Source organism: Aegilops tauschii, chromosome 1 (genome assembly GCF_002575655.3).
Source record: "Aegilops tauschii subsp. strangulata cultivar AL8/78 chromosome 1, Aet v6.0, whole genome shotgun sequence".
NCBI lineage: Eukaryota > Viridiplantae > Streptophyta > Magnoliopsida > Poales > Poaceae > Aegilops > Aegilops tauschii.
Window position 1 is genome coordinate 123,400,413 of NC_053035.3, and position 19,226 is coordinate 123,419,638.

The 19,226-nt window shown below is 47.4% G+C and overlaps 1 long non-coding RNA gene across 8 annotated transcripts; it reads right to left on the reverse strand.

Annotated features, from left to right (window-relative positions):
• Positions 1-5,923: 5,923 nt before the first annotated feature.
• LOC109763311 (uncharacterized) lies at positions 5,924-14,093 on the reverse strand. 8 transcript variants are annotated; one of them, XR_006670582.2, is made up of 11 exons: positions 13,497-14,093; positions 13,036-13,192; positions 12,824-12,921; positions 12,598-12,667; positions 12,240-12,495; positions 10,802-11,182; positions 8,178-10,186; positions 7,479-7,574; positions 7,299-7,375; positions 7,105-7,185; positions 5,924-6,249 (listed from the first exon to the last, which is right to left on the reverse strand). It is a non-coding gene; the product is annotated as an uncharacterized lncRNA (long non-coding RNA). The 8 variants fall into 8 exon arrangements; XR_005769559.3 differs by lacking the exons at positions 10,802-11,182; positions 12,240-12,495; positions 12,598-12,667; ... (1 more) ...; positions 13,036-13,192; positions 13,497-14,093 and adding exons at positions 6,889-6,997; positions 7,693-7,740 and having other exon boundaries at positions 8,178-8,456; XR_006670580.2 differs by lacking the exons at positions 10,802-11,182; positions 12,240-12,495; positions 12,598-12,667; ... (1 more) ...; positions 13,036-13,192; positions 13,497-14,093 and adding an exon at positions 7,693-7,740 and having other exon boundaries at positions 8,178-10,035.
• Positions 14,094-19,226: the final 5,133 nt, after the last annotated feature.

Consider the following 19,226-nt stretch of genomic DNA (forward strand, 5'->3'; position numbering starts at 1 on the left):
GACGCACAGTTCGGGACCCCCTACCCGAGATCTGCCAGTTTTGACACTGACATTGGTGCTTTCATTGAGAGTTCCACTGTGCTGTCCTCAAAAGGTCGATGGCTCCTTCAATCGTAAACAACGATGTTGTCCAAGGGGAGGCCTTCCCCACGGATAGATCTTCGTGTTCGGTGGCTTCACTGCGGGCCAACTCGCTTGGCCATCTGGAGCAGATCGACAGCTATGCCCCTAGCCATCAGGTCAGATTCGGGAGCTTGAACTATGTTGCGGATATCTGCGGAGACCTGATCTTCGACGGATTTGAGACCGCGGCAGTCGCTCCCCGTCGCTACGATGAACATGACTTAAATATGTCATCAGACCATACTCAGGAAATTGTACCTATGACCGCTCTGGCCTTAAATCCGGAGCAAATCGCACCATCCGAGGACGGGAAGCTCAACCCTGCCACGGAGGCCGCAGACCCCGCGGCGTTGGAGCCACACAGAGACCTAACTTCGGGTGATGTCTGTGTCACCGGAACCTCGGACTCGTTTCCGGCTATAAGTTCCGAGCCATGTACGTCCGCATATGTCGAGCAGGATCGGTCATCTATCACCGAATTCAGCACCGCAGACATATTTCGGCACTCACCTTTAGGAGACATGTTGAACTCGTTAAAGAATCTATCCCTAGCGGAGGACTCTCAGCCAAATTATGTCCGGTTTGAACTGGAGGCTGATGAGGGAGAATTTCGTCTCCCACCCACCGCCCACTTCATAGCCACTTTCGAAGACCTAACCGACATGCTTGACTATGACTCCGAAGACATCGATGGTATGGACGACGATGCCGGAGAAGAGGAGGCCCAAAACATGCCGTTCACCGGACGATGGACGGCCACTTCCTCATATGACGTATACATGGTGGATGCGCCAAAAGATAATAGCAGCGATGACAAGGAGAACCCAGCGAAGGATGACCCTCCTCACAACCAAAGTGCCGTCGTCGGCGGAGCCGCTCTAAATCGCGGTGCAGCAAGGACAGCAACACCGGCACAGGAGACGATAACACTCCGGATGGTGCCGAAGACACAGAAGACCCCGACGAACAAACTGCCGAACAAGACAATCGGGAAGATGGGCAAGTTAGCCCTAATGAACAGGCCATAGAAGAAGACTCGGAGGACGGTAGTTATCATCCGCTCTCCGAGGAGGAGGTGAGCCTCGGCAACGAGGATTTCATCGTGCCTGAGGAACCTCTCGAGTAGGAGCGCTTTAAGCTTCAGCTAATAGCCACTGCGAGGAGCCTGAAAAAGAAGCAGCAGCAGCTTCAAGCTGACCAAGACCTGCTCAATGACAGATGGACCGATGTCCTGGCGGCCGAGGAATACGGCCTTAAACGTCTAGCCAAAAGTTATCCGAAGCGCAAATTGCTACCTCGGTTTGATGACGAGGCGCTAGAGCCCGCACCAGCATCGTGCAATGCGGCTGACCGACCACCACGCGGTCGGGATAAAACAGCAACTCAAGCCGAACACCAGACTGCCCCACCTCGCTGTAAAGGTAGGGATAAGACAGCTCGGGGCTATACATACGACCTTCGTCAAGACCTGGACAGTAGAGCAGGACATACAAGATCGATCTACGGATCACGAGGACGTGCCTTGACACGCGAGGACGGCTATCTATTCGGACGTGACAAGCCTAGTCACGCCCGGGCCGAAAACCGCAGATGGACTCCATCAGAGCTACGTCATGATGCGGCCCGATATAGAGGCGCCGCACACCCTCTTTGCTTCACTGACGAAGTAATGGACCATGAATTCCCAGAAGGGTTTAAACCCGTAAACATCGAATCATACGATGGAACAATCGATCCCGCGGTATGGATTGAGGATTTTATTCTCCACATCCACATGGCCCGCGGGGATGACCTTCACGCCATCAAATACCTCCCACTAAAACTCAAAGGGCCAGCTCGGCACTGGCTAAACAGTCTACCTGAAAATTCTATTGGCAGCTGGGAGGACTTGGAAGAGGCTTTCCTTGACAAATTCCAAGGTACATATGTCCGGCCACCAGATGCCGATGACTTAAGTCACATAGTCCAACAGCCTGGAGTGTGAGCCAGGAAATTCTGGACTAGGTTCCTAACAAAAAATAAATAGATCATCGACTGTCCGGATGCTGAAGCCCTAGCGGCCTTTAAACATAGCATCTGTGACGAATGGCTCGCCCGCCACCTCAGCCAGGAAAAGCCGAAGTCCATGGCAGCCCTCACGGCACTCATGACCCGCTTCTGTGCAGGTGAGGATAGTTGGCTGGCCCGTAGCAAAAACACAGCCAGCGATACAGGCCCCTCCGAGGTCAAAAACAACAACGGCAAGCTCCGACGTAACAGACACAAACGCCGGAGCAATGGCGATAATACCGATGACACTACAGTCAACGCCAGATTTAGCGGCTCCAAGTCCGGTCAGCGGAAGAAGCCATATAAAAAAACAGTCAGGTACCATCCAGCTTGGACCGCATACTTGATCGTCCGTGCCAGATACATGGCACCCCGGAAAAAACAGCCAATCATACCAACAGAGATTGTTTTGTTTTTAAACGGGCCGACAAGTTAAATGCAGAGAACAAGGAAAAGGGATCGCAAAGCAAGGACGATGACGAGGACCCCTGGCAACCGAACATAGGGGGGCAGAAGAAGTTTCCCCCTCAGTTCAAAATGGTGAACATGATATATGCCACACACATCCCTAAGAGGGAGCGCAAGTGCACGCTCTGGGACATCTATGCGATAGAGCCAGTCACCCCAAAATTCAATCCATGGTCGTCATGCCCGATCACCTTTGATCGCCGGGATCACCCGACCAGTATCCGTCATGGCGGTTCAACCGCACTGGTCCTCGGCCCAATCATTGATGGATTCCACCTGACGCGAGTCCTCATGGACGGTGGCAGCGGCCTCAATCTGCTCTATCAGGACACAGTGCGCAAAATGGGCATTGACCCATCACGGATCAAGCCCACAAAGACTAACTTTAAAGGAGTCATACCAGGTGTAGAGGCCCGCTGCACAGGCTCAATCACACTAGAGGTTGTCTTCGGATCTCCGGACAACTTCCGAAGAGAAGAGTTAATCTTTCATATCATCCCTTTTCACAACGGCTATCACGCACTGCTCGGACGAACCGCATTTGCTCGCTTCAATGCGGTGCCTCATTATGCTTACCTCAAGCTCAAGATGCCCGGGCCACGCGACATCATAACAGTCAATGGAAACATGGAACGTTCCCTCCGTACCGAGGAACACACCGCTGCCTTAGCAGCAGAAGTACAGAGCGGCCTTTTCAAGCAGAATCTTAATTCGGCGGCCAAGCTCCCGGACACTGTCAAGAGGATCCGGACTATTCTACAGCAGGATAGCTCGGCTCGTCAAGAGCTCGACTAGAAGTTTTGCCTCCACCCCAGTCCCACTCAAGTGGCAGCATTTGTACCGCGCATACATAACTACGCACTCAAAATACCATGGGCATCGACGGAGGAATAACTAGCTTGTGATCCGCAATACGGCTCGACCGCTCCCGGACACACATACTTTCGCTGTTTCTCTTTCCCCTTTTCAGGTCTCTTTTCCACAGGCTTTCCCTAATGGCCTGATCACCGGTCCTGTCAAAGGATAAACACACCAAGATGGCAAGAAGCACAAGCGTATAGGGGAATTTCTAGGTGTTTTCTTTAACGATCACCCTACCTATTTCCAGGACCCACACGCAGCTCTCCCTTGGTCGTGGCATGTCAAATAGCCCGTTTCTTATCGCACTATTTGTATCAATGCGCTTTGACGTATTAATAAAATGGCAATGAAAACAGTTCGCGACCCAAATTCTGCGGCCCTAGCTCATGACCTTTGCTCCTTTTATGTTTTCCTTTATTTTCTATTGATAACCTTATTAAGTAGCAGCCGTACACTTTGGTATGTTTCCATTCGCCAGGGGCTTCATACCGCCCCGCAATACGGCAACAAAACCCGAACACTTATTTACAGTACAGTTCGGCACCCCGAATTTAGCACTATATGCATCGGTTCCGAATCATGTCTTTGGTCAATAGTTGGGTTGCCCGGCTCCTGTGCTTGCTACCTTATGTTCCGCTATATCAGCTAAGGTAGTAAAGGGAGAACTACTGCGATTGTGCCCTGGTTTATCTGGATGAGCACCTCAGTAGAGAAAGCCAAAAACTGACTGTCATGATGCGGTGAGAGCCGGTCAGCTCTTCAAAGGTTCCAAATCGTTAGAGATTTTTTCCGCATTATGCGAAGGATCGGTACATACCCGATCAGGCGCCTACAACATCCTAGTTCGGATACTAGGGGCTGTGCCTACCCTTTCTATTGTCAAACTCCTATGGCTAAGTGAGGGTGCTAAAGACGTATAGTCCGATTGCCTGGTTTGTTGCGCTAAACACCTCCTTCAAGGACCAAATAATTGGATCAAGAGTGTTTAGATTAAATCCCAAACACCCCCGTACTACCTACGAGGGGGCAGAAGCCGATGACTGGCCAACTCTCAGATTTTATAACACTAGTATAATGCTCGTGCGTTGCCACGGGCTTTTGAAATATTTTGCTGAAATTATGTAAACATAATGCATGTTATATTTCACATGTAAAAAAAGATAGCACAGGTATAATCGAGTAATAATTTAAGTCCACTTCACTTACATTGTAAATTGTTAACAAAAGGCAATTTGACAATGCATACATATAGAGCGATGATCGAACTAAAAATTTGTTACAAATTAATATCTACTTGATGCGTTCAACAAATTCTTGCACAATATCAGAAATGTTGTCTTTAGTTTCATTCGCACGATATTTGAGAAATTATAATAAAAATGTCTTCCCCACCGGCCTTCGGGTCCGTCAACTTTCACGCCAACCACAGTGGCCAACCTTGATCCAGGCTTCGACTTCTTTGCCTACGTGATGGCGGACGCCTTGCTCACTCGAAAACAGCGTGATGGTCACCATCCACCCTACCATGCCTACCGGCGGCACTTTTCTTCCGGCACGGGCTCACCGACCACCTCTCCCAGGACCTGCTCCACAACTACACGGCGGCCGCAGCCAACCATCCACCATGACCGCTCCACCACCACCCTGAGGCTCGACATGAGTCAACTTTAATCGTGTCAAATTTACATTGTTTGGATCCTCATGCACATTAAGCAACATTCTTACTTTTTTTCTGCCTATAAACCACTATCCTTCTTCGTCTTCGTTCTCCTGCTCCTCTTCACTTACTATCTCTACCTTTCCTATCCAAGCTAACCGCAACCATCAATGGCCCATCCGGCTCAAAATCCCCAAACCTTCTACACCCACACTATGAATTTTGAGGGACTTTTTGCCAATATTTTCTCCTTTCAAGTCTGCAAACAACATTAATGTAAAGAAATTAGTGTAAACTCGTTTATGCCCACTCATGGCCAGTACGACCACAAACTCTGCCGTCTCACCTACATGATGTGCGTCCACTCCCACAATTTCCCCCTTACTCTGGCTAGGCCTCCATTACTTCCAAATATTTTGTTCGGATTATTTGCCATCAAGGATAAATTAGCATATGTGATAAAAGTTCCTACGATTTGACACTACAAAGGTAGAGCAACATGAAAAACAAAAGATCATGCTTCTAATCTTCAGACTTCTGTAGTTAAAAAACAATGGCAATAACCTTACAACATTTTTCAGACTCCCGTCCTAATTGAAAATGATTGATGCATTAAAGAACACGTGCAACGCATGTCTCAATTAACATACACTATATCAAATATTTGTAATTTTAAAGAAAACTATCTACGCTATTCTCAAAAATAATTAAATGAAAATGAAATCTACGTGACGATTAAGGATTATTGAGGCGATAAGTACATCCTTTTACAAAATACTTTTTGGGGTGACAACTTAATTGTTTGAAGTGTATTGTTACCATTTACACAAAAATGAAGAGATGGTTTGAACAGTGGGCAAAAAGGGATCTTCAGACATCAAACAAGGTTTCTAAATCGACCAAAACAAAAATTCACAGACTAAGATAACATCATCCATTAGCTGTCAAAAACATCTCATCACTTCTCCTTTTTCTCCGCGGGGACAACCTTCTTCATCCGGGCTCCCAGCTGGTGCTGGTTCATCAACTCGACACGGAACTTCTTGCCGCCGTGAGTGATGGGCATCTAATCGCCCTGGCCCCCTGGATGGCTGGAGCAAGCTCCTCTGTTAGAATTGAATCACCAGGCTTGGAGCAAGAGAGGTGTAAACACGGAGAAAAACAATACAAAGCTCACTAATAATAGGTTGATGGTATTTCTTATACACAAACTGAAACTAATGACTGCTAGAATTCCACCATTCAACCGATGTTACAAGCACCTGAAGACATTATTATTCCAAATAACACCACCGTAACTGAAGCAACCAACAAACTAAACTCTAGAACATCAAAGGACAATCAGATTAATCCTTCTCTGAAGCTCGCATGATAGAAATGCCAACTTCTAACCTAGTTCAAAGATACTGTATATAATAGATTGGCATCGTTATGTCTAATATGCAATAAATTATGCAACAAATAGAATCCAATAAATCCAGTAAATCTAATTTTCATTCTTCTATGTATATTAGTTTTTTAGATTTAAGAGGAGAAATATTTCATGAACATTTAAAGTCATCATGCTTTGAATTAGACGACACAAGCATTAGAACTGCATTTGCTCGATCCTTGAGTGAGACCTTTCTACTCCCAAGAAAAGAAGAAGAGAAGAAAAGTGTAATCTGGATGTGGCATCAATAGCATAGCTAGAAAGTATATATATATGCAGTTGTTCAAGACTGACTAACCATTTTGCATTGAAGTTTGCAAATAAATCATTTTCATATTTGAACAAGGGGACTTGTAAACCTCAGGAACAGACGTTTCTTTAAGATTTAACAAATAGCAGCAGAAACTCTGCATGAAAGAAACAATTCTGATGCACTGAGATAAACAACTCCAATGTACTTGTTGATATGAAGGTGATCGAGTAGATAGACTGACACAGACAACAGTAAGCATACCTCTTGTCAATCTGCACTTCAGAGCCTAGTTACTTTTTGAGCCAATATATGCATCAACTCAGGATCCTCCGCTGTATAAACCTGGTATCACGAAGAAAGGCAACAATAAGCATACCTCTTCTCAATCTGCACTTCGGAGCCTAGATTTTGTATCAATCTCAATATGAAAACTGAAGCAATATACATTGGCATACCAGGAAGAAAGGCAACAATACCCAGCAACAAATAGGCCATACACCTGAGAGCTGTCAGCATCCATGTGACCTTGAAACTGCATAAGGAAATATCATAGTGAAAGTTTAATATTGTCTGATAGGACACAACAGCCATGTATCTTTCTAAGAAAGTTGACAATCAGCTTGTAAACAAAATACCTTGCTAGTTGCAAAACAACCTTCGGTATCATCTTTGTATCATTATGTAGCAAAGGTCCCTACTTTATATTAGCCTAACAAACCTGCCGAAGCTATCTGCACAACTCCACAAAAATCAGAAAGAATTAAGAGAATTAGTATTAAAAGGAGAGCAGTATGCCTACAAGGATGAAATAATAGGATGGATTGACATGAACTACACACGCATTAGTACCTGCAGTTCAATATCCCAATGCCCTTAAGAATTTCTACTACTCCTGATCTAAAAGTGTTCAACTTAACCAAATAGATTGTTACTTATCTTTGGCTCTGAACAATACTGACTTATAAACAGTTATAAGCATCAAATTTCAAAGAATCACAGATCAACAAGTTGCTGGCTGATCTGTCGTACATGTATTTATTTTTTCAACGGTATGCTTGCCCTTGGGACAAAGCTTCGAATTGGCTAGCATAAATATGTAATAGTCTATGTGAAGCAATAAACTGGGAATTAGAAGAAAAAAATCAACTGAAAATTATGTCTTATGATTTGATATAGCTTAAAAAGGATCCACTTTATGAGTTGAAACAAAGCACGTGAATGACATAGTCACAAAGATACGTCCGCCAACCTTCTTCCTCCCAGTAGACATGGAAATTAGTAGTCACCCATCTAGGATTAAGTAAATAAAAAGAAAGATGGAAAAGAGAGAGCACCTTTGATGAACACAGACAACCAAGCAGCTTCCCCTTGTTCTCGTCTTGGCCGGCACTACACCTCTTCCCGGTCGGCAACCTGGATGAGCGACAACCTGGCCGGCACTACGCCGAACGATACAGCTACCCGCAGCTCACGCTGCTCAGGCCAACCGCACATAGACCACGAACGCTGCACCACATCCTGGGCCGCTGCCCCAACATGTCGTCCAACAGTCCCGACTGGGGCGCATTGACGGAGCTGACAACCTTGCTGCTTCCGCACTTCAAGGTCCTCACCCAAGCCATGCCAACAAGCAGCCCTACCTCTTGGAGCTGTCGTCGCAGTACTGCCCGAGGCCGCAGCCTCGACACTTAATAGAAGATCCCGGAGCCGCAGCCCCGACATACACCGCCCTTGAAAACGAAAGAGCCCCACACGACATCCAAAGGCTGGCCCTCCAAGGCAACGCCTCTGAAGATGGTTACGACGTAAACGCCGCCGCCACCCACTCCAGAAAACTGGAGTTTAGGTTCTCACCCGGAGAACCCAAGCACATGAAAGGATAGGAAGATGTCTATGACTATGCCTCTAAGAAGGTCACGGAGCTTTCGCCTGAGCCCCTGATCTCCTATCAGTGAGCTTGCTTGCAAATCTGGTCACGCAACGATACCCAGACCATCAGAGCCAAGCACATTGTGTAGGGCACCCCCCTGCCGTCAGCCGGCATAGCCCTCACGCGAGGACTAGCTGCAGCAACTCATGCGACATAGAACCAACGCGGTTGCCAGGGTCAGATCTGAGTGCATCGCTCCAAATCCACCATCCTGAGCCGGTGCAGCAGCCCCTGCCATAGCAGCCATCAGCCCGAGGCCGCTGCCCCAGCATTCTCTGGCGCCGCAACCACCGGCTACCCCGCTGCAGATCCACGAAACCAGGAGAACAACGTCATCAATCTGCAGAGCAGCACAGTCACACCTCCCGCCGCGAAGAAACGCACAACGCCCATATGTCCTCCCTCGCGCATGCTAGGCGCCAGATCCACGCCCACCTCGCACCTCCGCCACGGACCAACGCACCCAGCCGGCCGGAGCACCTCTACGCCTTACTTCGCCAGCGCACATGCCAGATTGGCTTGCACCCTGGCCGAACCCGCGGTCACGCCACCAGCGCGCCATGTCGCCGCCAGCTCGCCCTCACCAATAAATATAAATGAAAAGTGAAATTATGTAGTCTTAATTGCACAATCAAATCATCCTCAAGCAAATAAAGAGGTAGTTGTTCATCTAAGGCTGCATACCTAGTAGTTCGAAATTGGAAGCACTTAGAAATAAGCATAACATATCAGAAACACAATTTTCTTTTCTATCAGCGATTTCCCCACATGAAAAGAAGATAGTATGCTCAAAAATCATTATTCGCCACAAAGGATGTATTTAACTAAAATGCATAAGACCAAACAATGCACAAAAATGGTAATAGTAGGCATAATTGTTATCCGAGTAGTGCTAACTAGAAACTACGTACGTCCATTGTGTCGATCATCCATACGTTCGGATAAAATATAATTTGGTCGAACCAAGAAATAAAATGAAAAACATTTTTTACTTATGCTAACAGACTACCTTGAGTTTCCATATTCCTGCAAACTCGTGAATAATGTTTCCTTTTCTCTTCTCTTTGTAAGACTAATTCGCAAATTCCATCTGGTACTAATTAAAATATATAGAAATACCATGAGAATACTCGTACATGTCTAAAATACCAGTTGCAAACTGACCAAAGGCCTAGTAGCACAAGTATGTAAATTGGTATCAAGGAGAACTTATGCAGCAATTGGTGCATACTAATCCTATATAATTAAAACAGTTAACTTCCCTTGTCCAGTACAGTCAATAATGTATCACGTTCAAGACAAATCTGATATAGTGTGAATAAATTAATAAGTAAATCAATATGGTGCATACTCTAAAAGGTCAGATCTTTGATGTCGTAGAAGTTACTAATCTTCTGCTCGTTTCAAAAATCCCTACAGAAAAAAAGGAATACATTTCAAGCTCCAGCATGAACCAGCAATTTATTATGTGAAATACGTTCTTATCGGCAATAGATATTTTCAGATCAAAGAATAGTATCCAATCTTATAAGTAACTCTATATCATGAAACTCCCACTCATAGGTGTTAATATGAGACCTTCATGAAATAGATCTAAACCGAGGGTAGTATTTCATATCAGTTATTTTACAATATGAACTTGATACTATTACTATCATCGACGGCAAAACTGACACAATTTATTTTTATAAAAAATAACCATAAGGAAGGCCATACATCAGTGCCAGCAAAAATATGATCATATACCCAGCACAAACTTATATGCCCAACAAAACCGCAACCCCAATCAAACAAAAGATCAGATGGGATGATCCCTGAGATCGAGAAGATATCCTATTCTTCGCAGCTGCAATTGTTTGCCATCCAAACTGGTGGGCCTAATTATAGGCATGTAAATAGTCCTAACATGTATTTTTCATAGCAGCATCAGGTATGACTGAACTTTCTTAAAAATAGCTCGCAGCATGCTAAGTTTACCAAACCAACATACAAATGAAGTATTAGAAAAGTCTACAGGACAATTTTTACCTTGATGATTAGGGTGGGCCCTCATGGTTTTTGCTTTCTGGCGATGTAATCGGACATGGATATTCTTCACATCTGCAAGTGCCTTCGGTCGTGGGTGGAGGCTGACTGACCCTTGAGGAGCTTGTGGCAGGTCTTGCACTCCAGGCAGTTCCCTCATGGTGCTCGTACTTGTAGCATGTTTGGCAGACGGAGAAGGCCACACCCATTGCAGGTGAAGTGCTCGACATGAGCCCCACATCGTCCCCACAAATGAAATATTTGATTTACAGAAGGGGTTGAGTTCATACTGTTTTTTAAAGTTCAGTACCCATCTCCATATTAAAGACAAAGAGGAATTATTTCAGTTTGAAGTAGAAAGGCAATAACTTCGGAATTGCCAACCTGCAAATATAAAAAACAAAGCAAAGCAAATATTCTTATGATTTAGAAAGCTGACATCCTATACAAGAAACAATATAAGTTCTAACAAATCGCTGGTTCGGTTCAAACATCAACACACATAACAGTGGCACTGATTCACCATGAAACCGTGCTATTGAGTATTGAGAGATATAGCAGCAGATGCATTTAGATATATCTAGGCACAACCGCACAAGGATTCACAACAGTGATTATATGGGGAGTAAAAAAACATTTAGGCTACATCTGGAGCTATCTATGTATGTCCAAATTTTGATCTAGCGACAGTACGTTTAAATATACACATACACACATGTTACTACCAATAATTATGAATGGATTGTACCTTACAAATACACCATACTAAAACATTATATTCAAGCTATCAAGGTCTATATAGAGTTTCTTGAAAATAAAGGAACACGCAACTGAGTTCTCGACAACAACTTTCCCGAAAAGGAGATGCTCTAGAAAAGAAATGTTGATCCTAGCATTTGGCAATTTGTTTCAGACCAAGCTTCCTTTTCTATGTGCCACCATGGTCGTAAATGTGCAATCTCAGATAGTGGTGCTGACTGTACTACTGAGATAATCCTACTTGTTGCCCGGAGCTTGACACCATTCATCCTTCTATAGGCTAGTGTTACAGAAAAGGGTAAAGAGCTAACAAAGGGCATACTCATAGTGCAGTGTTCCTTCCTACAACCCCTCGTTCCTAGTCAGTAAAAGGCTTACAACAATTTATCTTGGCTCCGCATTTACTTTAGCTTGTCTGTCGAGTTAAACAAGGATTGAGCTGCAGGTGGTTGTCACCTACTTTGGCAGTTTTGTACAACTAAAGGCCTAAAGCTATCATGGCATAGTCAACAAATAAAACTTGCAAGTATTATGTACATTGAAGTAGCAGATGTTTCTCAACACAAAATGCAAGCAACTGTGCAAGTAGGGTCTAAATTCATGCAAGTAGTCAGAATATTTCCGACGCAAATTGTACAAGTAGCGGGAAGAAACAAATAAAATGTAAATAAAGAATAGTTACCTTCAGTAAATTGGTTTCTCCTAAGAAGGCAGGCAAGATGAACAGACTATGTAGCCACAATAATGGGCCTGATGAATTAACAACTTAGCAACAATGGGCAACGTTGCATGGACAGAGGAAGGGAACAATGAGTCGAGCAAATTGGTGAAACAATCACTGGTGCCCTGCTCTGCTAGTCTGTCGTGCATCCTCGGGACGGTGATCGGTGAGAGGTCGATGCAAGTGATGCCGCAGGTGACGCCCTCCTGCAGAAGCTCTATAAGAATCAGCAGAAAGAAATCGAGTTAACAAAGATACTTTTCTAAGGGCCTGAGAGGTTATATAATGAATAGAAGATTCATGGAAAGACGTCACTTACATGATACATGTAGCTAGAGAATCACAGTGCCCTCAATTGAAGTTTTATGTTCTCCCCATTAGTGATCGCACTGAATCAAAAAGCAAAATGTCAGACAGACAGATTACCTGGAGTGAAGGCATCAGGTAAACAAATTATCTGAATCAAAAAGCTCACTAAAAACAGAATCAAAAAGCTAAATGCCAAACCGATTGAGTACTTTGCCTGGTATACATACTTGTCCCACCTTGCATCAACCCTGTGCATGGTGGTGCCATCAACAGCGTCATGAGCTCCTGCTGCCCTTGCGTCGATAGAAAGGTTGTCATCGTCGGCATCGCGCACCTCCGAACCAAGGATCCGTTTGGCATGGAGGAGAGCGTGATCAGATTGATGTTTCCATCCCCAAACAACGAGCCAAGATAAAGAATATTATGACTGGGAGTTGTGTGTCCCCACTTTGTGTCTGCAACCACCTCCTTTCTACAGCTCCAAATCAGGGGAGCATCTCTTCATTCCCAGCGAGACGGTCTATGCAGGTGCCGCCGGCGGCAGCGACGCCCCACCACAAAAGATTGTCTTCGAGCCGCGAGTTGCCGCACCCAACCCCAAGGACCTGCAGTTGGTAGATATTTATTGGGGAAAACGACCAATAAAGCATGACTGAAGTTTAAACTTTGCATAACTAAAAAGTAATCTGTGGGCATTTTCCTTTTTCCCAAGTAACAACGTCAAACTTTTCAGGGGAAGGGTATATACAATATTTACTAAACTGAATGCTTTCCACGTGTTTTTAAATCAATGGATCCTTCATCTAGTCCTTTTGCTATCTCCTACAAATTCTTTAAAGAGTACTACTACACCGCAGCAAAATAATGCAATACCTAGAGTTAAATCTATCAATTTTGGCACATACGTACTTGCATGGTCTTCTCCTCCTCTGTTAGCATTTCTCAGTCCAATTCGTGCCTGCATGAACATGGTGGCGACAAGAACACCCAACCCCAAGGACCTGCAGCACAAGAACACACAACATACATGGTGGCGAGATGGCGTGCTTCAACTGCAGTGAGTCCCCGGCCGTGGCCGGGTGCCCCTTTGGTCGCGACGCAGCGCCGTCGGCGGTGGGCATCACGATGCCGTCATGGAGGCACAATCAGATCGATCTCTCGCGCAGCCGGCCGCCGCCCTCGTTGCCGCAGACGGAGGCTGCCTCCTCGCCGGATCGGGTCGGAGCGGCGTCCCAAGAGACAAGACGCACACGGTGCCCGCCGCCTCGATCTACCTCTCCCGGCTCGACCCATCTGGACGAGATGTTGCCGTGGTGGATCTGGCCACCGCCCCGCTGACTTGCTCGAGACGATCTGGGGCCTCCCCACTCGTGGTGGGCAGCGCCGGCGGGGAAGAGAGCGGCGCGGGCGGAGGGAGAAGCAGTGGGTGGAGTGGCATGCGATGGGGCTGGTCGAGGAGCTCCGGTGCGGCGGCGGCTCAAGGAACCCTAGAGTTGTTTGCGCGATGGGAGAGACGGGAGCGGCTCGGGGGGGTTTCGGGAGGGAGAGCAGAAAACCGGTGGGAAATAAACCAGGGGGAGCGGGGTGCAAGGTGGGATGAAATAAAACCAGCGAAAAAAACCGTGACAAAAAAAACATGATAGGTGGGACGAAAATAAACCCGGAACGGAGACTACCAACTGAGACATGAGTAGAGATACGGCCGCACAGGAGGTGAAACTTTTAATACCAAAAATTATATTTTTACATAACAAACTTTGTTTCATCATACAAACCAGAGACAACATGAATATACTCAGTCAAAGATAATGTCTTGCGCACATTGCGTCTCCACAATGCGAGACCCCTCTAGGACGTCTCCAAAATATCGCTCGGGTGTGCGGTGCTCCTTGCCCTCAGGCGGCCCCTCGGTCGCTAGCTTGACGGCGTCCATCTTCGCCCACCACACCATCACATAGGCGAAGGCCAGGTGTGCGCCCTCGATGCAGACCGACCGCTTGACGACGTCCAACCGAGGACAGGCATTCACCAGCCGCTTCACGAGGCCGAAGTAGCTGCTGGGTATAGCTTCGGCAGGCCACAGCCGGATTATCAAATCCTTTATGGCCAGTTCAGCCACCCTATGCAGCTCGACCAGCTGTTTGAGCTGATCGGTGAAGGGCACTGGATGTTCTGGCGCAAGGTACTGCGACCAAAACAGCTTCTCCGCCGAGCTCCCTTCTTCGGCTCGGAAGAACTCCGCAGCGTCTGACACGCTGCACGGCAGGTCCGCAAACGCCCTGGAGAACTCCGAATTCGGGTTAGTAAGAAATACTTCTTCTTCACATACTTGCTTTGCATACTAAACGCCTTACCCGCCGCGATCTTCTTGGCCTCCTAGATCTCCTGGAGGGTGCCCTGGGCTTCAACCCGGGCCTCTTCCACACTTTGGCGAGCCTTGGCAATTTCGGTCTCTCGAGCCGATACATCGCCCTCCAAGGCATCGCACTTTTTCTCCGCGTCATGGAGCTCTTGCTGGACATCGTTGAGCCTGGCCTTGAGCTTTTTGCGGGCGGCTTGCTCCTTGGCAGCTTTCTCCTCGGCTTCGTCCAGGACCTTTTTAAGGGCCTCAACCTCGGTCGTCGCTCCTAGACAAATCATGACATTATAGTCAATACACATCATTTATTCTTTCCGAATATGTAGCGAGTCATTGTATACCTTGCTGCTCTTCCAACTGCTTCCTCGCTTGGCCGAGCTCTCCCTCGGCCAGCTCCAGCCTCTGCTTTAGTCCGGAGACTTCGGCAGCGTGTGAGGTCGCGGCCAGCAACGACGCCTGCTTATTCATATAAGACACATTTAGTTAGTTCCCTGCGAAAATTAATTGATCCCCTGTGCAGCTTTTCTTTCCGAACACTGGACAGTGTCTCAAGGGCTACTGTCTATATTGGGACTTCTCTTTTTTGCGTCGCTTACCACAAAACCTGTTAGCAGGCCGCTACAGGCTTCGGTCAGTCCTCTTTTGACGGACTGAACCTTCTCAATCACTGTACCCATAAGGATACGGTGTACATCCACAATGGAAGCGCCTCGTAGCGCTTCCAGCAGATGGTCCGGTGCCTCTGGCTGGATAGAGGTCACCGGCGGAATGGGCATGCCCCCTTCTCTCGAAGGAGGCTGCACACCGGATTCCGGAGCCGTATTGGTCTCCGAAATCATATCCGGCTGAGGGCCGAATTGAATGTGGCCCTCAACGCCAGTCTCCATGGGGACTTGCTCCCCCTGGTGTCCGACGACGGAGGTTTCGCCTTCTGGCACCTTCTGAACCTCTCCCCGGCCTGGGAAAGTCCTTCGGGAAAGCACCTCGGCGTCACCCTTGGCCTTGGGAGAGTGAGCGACCGGCGGTGACTCGCTGGCCATCGCCTTTGAATCCAACGAACCTCCTGTTGAGGATCGCTGGGAGCTGTCGTGGGCCGGACTGCAATAGCATGAATTGACATGATTAAAGAAGAAGCGCTGGGTATGGGGACATGTACAAATCTTTTAGTACTTACGATGCGGCCAGGGGCTTGGTCCGGGGGCGTCGCTCCGGACTGCTGTCGACATCCCACGCGGAGGTATCCACAAGGGAGCCCTTCCCCTTCTTGGACGTCCCCGCCTCCAGACTTGTGGAGGCCGCCCTCTTCTTCTTTCCCCCATCAGGGGGAGGGTTGTTTTCCTCCTCCTCCTCGTCCTCGTCGTCGTCCTCAGCAGCGGAGGAATGGGTCTCTTCGTCTTCGGACGTAACGTCCGAAGCACCCTTGCAACAGGGGCCACCTTTGGCCCCCTTGGCCTTCTTCTCTGCCTTCTTCTCTGGCGGCGGATAGGGCGCCGGAACCAGCATCTTCGCCAGGAGCGGGATGGCTGGCTCTTCGGGGAGTGGGGCCAAACACTGGATCCGCTCTGCTCTCTCCGTCCATACCTGAAAAATATATAGTAAAGATTAGGCATCTTCCTTGCACAAACAAGTTGAAGGTACGCCTCGAGAGGGGATTGACTTACCGCATTGGCAGGATGGGTATGATCGTGCGCGCGGTCTGAATCTATGACCGGTGGCTTCTCGTTGCCCTTGAAGAGCAACTTCCAGGCATCTTCGTGAGTAGTTCCGAAGAGCCTCTCCAGGGTCTGGTGCTTCTCCGGATCGAACTCCCATAAAGGGAAGCTTCGGCTTTGGCAGGGGAGAATCCGGCGAACCAGCATCACCTGGATCACGTCGACAAGCTTGATGTTTTTATCCACCATGCTTTGAATGCGCGTTCGCAGCGCTATCAGTTCGTCCGACGAAGACCAGTTGGGGCCCTTCTCTATCCAGGAGATGAGCCGCATTGGAGCACCAGATTTGAATTCGGGAGCCGCCGCCCAAGTGGCGCCGCGTGGCTCTGTGATGTAGAACCACTGCTTCTGCCACTCTTTGACAGTCTCCCCAAAAGTTCCCTTAGGCCATGTGACATTGGGCATCTTGCTCACCACGGCGCCTCCACACTCCGCGTGCTGACCATCCACCACCTTCGGCTTCACGTTGAAGACCTTGAGCCATAATCCAAAGTGGGGTTGGATGCGGAGAAAAGCCTCGCACACGACAATGAATGCCGAGATGTTGAGGAAGGAGTTTGGGGCCAGATCATGGAAATCTAGCCCATAATAGAACATCAGTCCGCGGACGAAAGGGTGAAGTGGAAACCCTAACCCGCGGACGAAGTGAGGGAGGAAAACCACCCTCTCAGTAGGCTTTGGGGTGGGGATGATTTGCCCCTTGGTTGGCAGACGGTGGGCGATTCCTTTCGCCAGATACCTGGCCGCCCGAAGCTAGGTGATGTCCTTCTCCATGACGGAGGAGACCATCCACTTGCCTTGACCTCCGGATCCGGACATGGTTGAGTACTTCCCTGAGATGGAGGTGATGAGAATTTGGGCGCTAGAGCTCAAGAATGGAAGGGCAGGGAGAGAGAGCAGGCGTGAGTGAAGAAAGGGAATCCTTTCTCTTTGTAAAGGCAGTGAATATCGAATGCCTCCCCACTCGCCTTAAAGCTCGCCTATTCCCAAGGGCTGTGCAAACAGCACGGTTGGATTACCCATGCCCGTATTGATGAGAATCCCGCAATGAGCGGGCACGATCTCTGCTTCGACAAGATGTGCCAATGGAAACCGCATCTCGAAACGCGGAACGGCAGATGAAAACGGTTCGAAATAATGACCGGGTAGATGTGATGTCACATTACAAAAAAGTTGTCAGCGGATTGGACTCGTGAAATATTATAATCTCTGCGGTGGTGTGTGGTGTTTATGTTACATGTCCGGATACATTCTTTGCGTCTGAAGACTATTTTTGAAGGGAACCCGCCTTGCAATGCCGAAGACAATCTGCGCGCCGGACACCTCGTCATTAAAGCCTGGTTCAGGGGCTACTGAGGGAGTCCTGGACTAGGGGGTCCTCGGGCGTTCGGCCTGCTAGCCATGGGCCGGACTGTTTGGTTGTGAAGATACGAAGACCGAAGATTCTACTCGTGTCTGGATGGGACTCTCCTTGGCGTGGAAGGCAAGCTTGGTGCCTAAATATGAAGATTCCTTTCCCTGTAACCGACCTTATGTAACCCTAGATCCCTCCGGTGTCTATATAAACCGGAGGGTAGGTCTGTAGACATACAATTATAGTCATACAGGCTAGACTTCTAGGGTTTAGCCATTACGATCTCGTGGTAGATCAAGTCTTGTAATACTCATATTCATCGAGATCAATCAAGCGGGAAGTATGGTATTACCTCCATAGAGAGGGCCTGGACTTGGGTAAACATTGTGTCCACCATCTCCTGTTACCATCATCCTTAGACGCACAGTTCGGGACCCCCTACCCGAGATCCGCTGGTTTTGACACCGATAGCCGGTCCTTGTTGAAGGTTAAAACAACAAACTTGATAAATCACCATTGTGGTTTTGATGCGTAGGTAAGAACAGTTCTTGCTAGAAGCCCGTATCAGCCACGTAAAACTTGCAACAACAAAGTAGAGGATGTCTAACTTGTTTTTGCAGGGCATGTTGTGATGTGATATGGTAAAGACATGATGTGATATACGTTATTGTATGAGATGATCATGTTTTGTAAAGTTACTGGCAACCGGCAGGAGCCTTATGGTTGTCTATTTATTGTATGAAATGCAAACTCCATGTAATTGTTTTACTTTATCACTATGCGTTAGCGATAGTTGTAGAAGCAATAGTTGGTGAGATGACCACGACGCTACGATGGAGATCAAGGTGTCAATCCAGTGATGATGGAGATCATGACAATGCTTTAGAGATGGAGATCAAAAGCACAAGATGATGATGGCCATATCATGTCACATATTTTGATTGCATGTGATGTTTATCTTTTTATGCATCTTATTTTGCTTAGTACGACGGTAGCATTATAAGATGATCCCTTACTAAAATTTCAAGGTATACATGTTCTCCCTGAGTATGCACCGTTGTGACAGTTCATCGTGCTGAGACACCACGTGATGATCGGGTGTGATAGGCTCTACGTTCACATACAACGGGTGCAAGACAGTTTTGCACATGCAGAATACTCGGGTTAAACTTGATGAGCCTAGCATTTAAAGACATGGCCTCAGAACACTGGAG